The sequence below is a fragment of the Nannospalax galili genome, unplaced genomic scaffold (genome assembly GCF_000622305.1).
Source record: "Nannospalax galili isolate Female #2095 unplaced genomic scaffold, S.galili_v1.0 scaffold445, whole genome shotgun sequence".
Taxonomy (NCBI): Eukaryota; Metazoa; Chordata; class Mammalia; order Rodentia; family Spalacidae; genus Nannospalax; species Nannospalax galili.
The window spans coordinates 2,691,337-2,698,413 of NW_008354184.1; positions in this window are offsets into that span (position 1 = coordinate 2,691,337).

Sequence of the window (7,077 nt, forward strand, 5' to 3'; positions counted from 1 at the left end):
ATTATTTTTATTTTATGTGTATGCATGTATTGCCTGCATATAGGTAAATGCACCCATGTCGTGCAATGCCTGCAGAGGACAGAAGAGGCTGTCAGATCCTCTGGAACTGGAGTTATGGAGTTGTTAGCTGCTATGTGGGTGCTGGGAATCAAACCCTGGTCTTCTGTCTCATGATGTTTTAAGTTTACAGTGTTGTGTTGGTTTGTATTCATCGTAACCCCTGCATGCAGCCCATGGGTCACAGGCTGAGAACAAATCCTTCCACCTTGCCCCCCACACCCCACATTCTAGTCTCGTTAAGAGCCACATGTGGCCACATTATACCCTACTTTGTTTCCAAAGACTCTCTGTTGTCATCAGGATGTTCTGATGTCACCAGATGGATGCTTAAATGTTATTGTCCCTGACTAGGGGACCCTGGGGAGCTCTCATCAGCTCCCCTGCCCCTGGGGCACTGGGTAGCCAGACTGGACTGTTCCTAAGTGCTCTCACTGCCATTACAGTCTGCAGTTCAAGGTACCACTTGGATCTGGGTCATGTGTTCTACTTTCAGAGTCGGAGGCTGGGGGGGGTGGCGGTAGCGACAGACAGGAACTAGAAATAACTCATTTCCTTGTCACGTGCTAATCCCTGGGATTGAAATAGTCCTACACCCAAACAATCCACTCTCAGACTCTTATACATTCCTCAGCACTCACTCAAGCACTCCTATTTCTGTGAGCTCCTCCTCCTGAGTTGCCACCACTCCTTTTCAATGGTCTCTGCTCTAAGCATCCCATTATTAGTGTGCTTGATCCTTACACCAGTGCCTGAAGAGGGTACCTCTCAGCTCATTTGATAAACTAGGGCTCAGAGAGATTTGGTAACTTGTCCCAGATTACATAGCCAGAATACCAGGGAGAAAGGATTTGAACCCTGGTGATCTGTGACAGTCCCACAGGCCCAGTTCTCATGTCCTTTAAAGCAAGTATTTCAGATCGTCTCACAGGGACCTACTGAGGCAGGGTTGACATATGCTGAGTCCAGTTTCTCAGTTGGGGACAGAAGGCCCTAAGAGGATGTTACCATGTCCCTTGACACATTGAGTTTGATGGGGGTGGGGTGCTGATAAAACTCACTACCAACTCGAAGCGGGCCCCTGAGACAGCCCCGGGACAGCCCCTCTGCTGACATTTTCTGACACCAGGGATGTGACACGCCCAGTTGGGGGCCCTGTGAAAGCAAAGCAGGAAACCAGGCAGCTTGAGCTGGGGTGCAGGATGTCAGGAGGCACCCTTGATTCCAGGAAGCCAGGGCACTGAGGGGAGGGAGCAGCTGGTGAAAAGGCCACTTTCTCTGTCCCTCTGGGCACCTGGCTTCAATGTAGGTACCTACACAGGCATGGGTATGTGGGGGACTGGCCCTGGGGTGGGAGTGTCTGCAAAGGCCTCAGCCTCAGGACGAGAGAGTGACGGTGGAGGCACAGATAAGTAGCCCACATTTACCAGCCTGTTCTCCACAAGGCCTTGTTAAGAAGCACACTGGATGGGGTCGGAGAGATGACTCAGCTGTTAAGTACACCTGGCTGTTCTTGCAGAGGATCCAGGTTCGATTCCCAGTCCCACCATGACACAGGTGCATTTACACATACGCAGGCAATATACTAATACACATAAAATAAAAAAAATTTAAAAAAGAAGCACAGGGGGGACTCTATGGGAGGGGGGGGCTTGAGGGGCCTTAGGGATGCTCAGCCTGAATTCAGTGAGACTTGGAAGCACTTCAGCAAGCCGAGTAGTTCATTCGTTCATTCATCCATCCATTCATCCATTCGACACTCATTTACAATGGTTGGTGATGGGCAAGGAAGGTAAAGAGTGACCAAGCAGAGGAAAACAGCCACCGTTCACGCTTGCAAGCCCTTAGGGACCCCTAGGACAGGATGGGGCAGAGGTTCCAGCCCTCTGGAGCTGGGTAGCCTGTGTGACATTCTCACTCTGGCCCCTATCAGCTATGACCCTGGATAGACACTAAAGCTGCTCTGTGCCTCAGTTTCCCCATCCTGGGGATACCAGAACTGTCACAATGATGAAAGAGATAAGTGCATGTGGCATAGGTAGAAGAGGAGAGCTGGCTGTGGGAAGACAGGTGGGGAAAGAGCTGTGACCAGGTGGTCCAGGCACAGCAGGCATGTGTGGAAGCCCCCGACTTGCTGCCTGCTGCTGGTGCCTGCCACTCTGCTGTCTTGGTGTTACTGCTCGGGGCAACGGCTGACCTGGACTCGCTTGTTCCCTCCTCACCCTTCCTGGGCTCTTGCTTCTTAGCCACACCTCCCCCCAAGCACCTGTGCAAGTTTTAGGGGATGAAGATTTAAGGTGTGACCTTCATCCTTGACTGTGGGATTCCTGGGGGTGTGACACATACTGAAGGGAAGCTCAGGGTCCTCCTCCTCCTCCTCCTCCTCCTCTTAGTTCTGTCATATTAGTTGCCACCAGCCTCACCCAGGGCCCAGGGAATTGTCTTTCCCAGATCAGTCTCACCTGGCTCCTTGAAGCCCCAGTCTCCTCATCTGTGAAGTGGGGTGAGGAGGCAAAGAAGGAGACACTGTCTTCCTCTAAGCTTCCAGTGGCCCAGCAGCCTGATCTATAATCTTGGAAGGAGGTGGATGCCCTTTTCTCATCAGAAAGACTGCCCACACGTTCTAAGAGTTCCCCCTCCCACCATCTCATCTCAGCATTCAGTGCCCAGCAGGAGTCAGTGACAATAGCTGTGTCTAGAGCCCACCTGGGCCAACCCATCACACAGTCTTATTTAGTGCCTTTGCTGAGCTCCTACAATGTGCATTTACCCTTCAAACTGGACACCAAGGAGCTGGGATGGCTTGGATGCTCCTGATGGTGTTTAACCCCAGCAGTTGGGTAGGTGTCTCTGTCAGCCTCTGGCACCTGCTCCAGTGTGGAGTGGAGTGAGCCTAGAGGAGCAGAGCAGGCTGGCAAGAAAATTCTGTTGCTTGTGATTTTATGCATGGAGCTAATAATGATGTCCCCGTGCAGCTGGGATCCCATGCTCAGATGCCGAAGGGAACAGAGGAGGGGAGGCAACAGCAACAGGGCCCAGAGTGATGACAGCGCCGTGTAACAGCCATTGAGTAGGCGCTGGCACTGTTCCGAGGCCTTTAGCTCTTTACTTTCACTGTTAGGTATGGGCGTTGGCTTTCTCTTCTCTGTGAGAAACAATTGCAGAAATAGAAATGAAGGCGTGTGGCTGATAAAACATGGAGCCAGGATTCGAACCCCAGCTTCCGACTCTACCTAGCAAGGGGGGGGTCCTTTCTTTTAATGTTTATTAGGGGTGTGTGTGTGTGTGTGTGTGTGTGTGTGTGTGTGTGAAGCTTAGAAGACAACTTGGGGAACCTGGGAAACAGGCTGTGGGGAAGATGTTGACTCCCCAGTTGTAAAAGCACAGTTACACCAGGAGAAGTGGTCCATGCCTTTTATCCCAGCACTTGGGAGGCAGAGGCAGGCAAATCTCTGAGTTCAAGGCCAGCCTGGTCTACATAGTGAGCTCCAGGCCAGCTGGGGCTATAGGAAGATCTTGTCTCAAAAAAAAAAAAGACCAAAAAAAAAAAAAGTTACTAGCAAGAATCAGAAGCTGGGTTCTGTTCATTTTCTGTGGTCTTGGCACTTGGTTGAGGCTGAGGCTCAGCCTAGTTAGCAAGGAGCCGGGCAAGCTATAGAAGGTATGCAGCACATAGGACAGGGTGACAGAGGTGGCCCTGGGGGACTCCGGGAGAGGTGTATGGGGGAGAAGACAAGTAAATCAATAATGCAGAGAATTTCAGTGTAGGCATTGAGACTGGGCTTGCACCACTGGGCTCCTTTTGCTCCATCTAGATAGGAGTAATTGAGGAAAGGCTCTTTCAGTGCTGGCTGTTTCTGGCCCTTGAGTGCCCAAGACCTAGGGATAGAACTACTGGACCTAGAATCTTAGAGTCCCAAGCCCTGAGAGCTGCAGACCTAAAGCCCCATGGCTCTAGCCACTCAGATTAAAGGTTTATTGCTCTGGGCTTCAGCCATCAGCAGCCTGGGCATCGGCAGCTATTGTAATCCTGGGCTTCCAGCAACAAGGAATGGCAGTAGCACACATCAGCAAGCAGCAGCAGGTGGCTCTGCCTACTATCACGGCGCTTATGCAGACCTCCGGTGCTGGGACCCTCAGCCCTATGGTGATCACCACTGTTACTGCCACTGCTGTCCCCCAGCTGCTGCCTCTGTGTTATCAGCTCAGCCCACTCTTTCAATGATACGGGTGAAAAGTAGGCAACAAGTGACCACTCAAAAGACGCCTTTGGTTGGACCTAATGTTGCAACACCAGAGGCCACACAGGAAGGTGACTCCGGGCTGGTAGGGAAAGTGAACTAAACAGTCTGCTTACATAGCCAGGGAGGGATTATGGTGAAGATGTTGACACCAATCATGGGAAACCTTTATGCAAACAAAGGAGGGTCTTTGTACCAATCACAGGCCTTCTGCTATGCCACTTGGGTACGTGCACCCCCTCACCTACCTCCTACTCTACCCTCTCTGGCCTGGGTGAAAATGGCTGAGGGGTCATGTAGAGTTCACCCAGGCTATGAAGGCAAAAAGTCCAGTACAAACTGAAGCAGTCATAGCTAGAACGGTGCCTTCTGGAGCTGTTCTTCGGCAGTTGTGATTACTGTGTCGCTTCCTCAAGGTGTCCAGGGAGTATTTAAAGTATTTGCCTGAAGGCAGTCCAGATGCCTGCTTGATTGGTAATCTTTTGCTCAGGACAGCCAGGGTACCACAGGGAGTGTCAGTTTCGGAGTCAAATCACTCTGTACCCCAACATCTCAGCTTGCTTAAAGGAAAAATAAACATTAAAATGGTGCTTACACCGGGCGTGGTGGTGCACACCTTTATTCTCAGCACTCGGGAGGCAGAGGCAGGTGGATCTCTGTGCATTTGAGGCCAGCCTGGTCGCCATAGTGAATCCAGGCCAGCTGCAGCTACAGGGAGACCCTCTCTCAAAAAGACAAAAAAAAATGATGGTTACTTGGGGGCTGAAGAGGCCATGGCTCAGTGGTTAAGAACACTGACCACTCCTGTAGAAGGTATGGGTTCAGTTCCCAGCACCCACATGGTGGCTAAGCAACCATCCATAACTCCAGTTCTAAGGGATGTGACACTGTTTTCTGGTCTCTGTGAGCACTGCACACATGTGGTAGACTTACATACATGCAGGCAAAACACTCATATACATAAAGAAATAAAAAATTAAGAGTATTTATAATTAAAAGCTTATTATTAACAGTAGCTTGACAATTTCATTAACAGTGTTCTAACAATGCTTAAACTCAAACTCTTGCCCCAGTATCCCAAGAAGAAATGGGCTCCACTGATCCATCTTAACAAGATCAGCCCTTCGATTGCACTTCACGCAGGAGGGCCACTGCTCCCAGAATGTGTCATCCCATTCCTAGAAGTTTCCTGATTATTTTTTAAAAGTGGATACCTTAGGTCTTCAGCCTCTTCAATGACCAGTGAGTGACTGCACCCTGCTGCGTGTGGGCATAGGGAGAGGACATTCCTATTGCATGTGGATCTGGGAGGGGAAACCCCCCATCGCATGTGGGCCCTGGGAGAGGGCTGGACACACATCAGGTAATGCAGAGCATTTTCCCAACTCTGGTTCATTAAACATTGGGTGAATCTGCTAAGGCTGCTGAGACAGAGCTCAGGGCCTTGAACACTAGAAAGGTGTGCCTCACAGTGCTTCAGGCTGCAAGTTCAAGATCAAGGTTTCTGTGGGCTGTCGCCTCCTAGGCCTGAGGGAGAATCTGTTCTAGGTTTCTCCCCAGAATCTGGTGGTTGCTGCCGTGTGGTGTCCTTGCCTATAGAAGAAGCGCCCTGATCTTCACATGCATTCTTCCTGTGTGTGTGCGTGTGTCAGTCATACTGGGGAGGGACTACCTCAAGTCTTTCTGCCTTCAACAGCACGGCTTTGTCACACCTTTTCCACAGGCCTAAGATGGCAGTCTGGGGAGTTGCTATATCTTGACAGGTCACCAGTAGGTGGGAGGACTAGGATTTCAACCAGTCTAGACCCCTTAACCCTGGATAGATCTTTGTCACCTTGAGTATGCTGGGCACGTCAAGGCCTGTACCTGACCTTCTGTGTCCCCCCCCTAGACTTTGAGCTGTAGCAGCCAGACCCCCAAGAGGCTTCTCTGACCCTCAGGGCTGAGGAGTCTGGGAGCCAGTAAGTGGTATGAAATGCAGATTCCCAAGAGCAGCAAGAAGGTCTTGCCATCTGTGTGGAAGTATATTTCTCTCCTGTGGGGACAAGCATAGAGAAGCCCAGAGCAGCCGCTCTGCCCACGGCTCTGAAATCCTGGGGGTCTAGGGCCCTTGTCCCGCTCTCACACATCTGGCTCAGCATTTGCTGGTGCCCTCCGGAAGCCAGTCCCTCCCCTAAACTGAGTGTGTTGATGACTGATGACCACCAGGTGGAGAGGACAATGATTGTGCACGATCTGTTCTTAGACTATCCAGCTGCTAGCCTGCCTGGGCCAGGGCCTGGGTTACTTGGTCTTCCAGAGGATGGGATGAAGCATAGAGGAGGCGCTGACGATGTCTGTGCCCCCACAAATGACACATGGTTCCTGTCCCCATCCCAAGTTCCTGCTCTTTGGAAGTTTGCCTGTTGGAAGCCAGGGACCGTGGAGAGGGAACTTACAGGAAGAAGAGTGGTCTGGGGCTGGGATGAGCGACTAAAACAATGGGTCTTCCCTTATAGGTCAGGTCCTCCCTCACAGGTCAGGGTCAGGCCCACAGAGCAGTGTGAGCCTATGTGTTCACCGATTCCACACTCAGTTCACACCCCACAGTCCCACACTCCTCACATCCCATGCACACCTCATACTCCACATGTGCCTCACAGCTCCACACTTCTCACCTTATGCTTCACAAACTCATGTGCTTCATACCCTGAACACACACACACACACACACACACACACACACACACACACACACACACACACACACAAATAAAAAGAAAATAAATTTTAAAAAAAG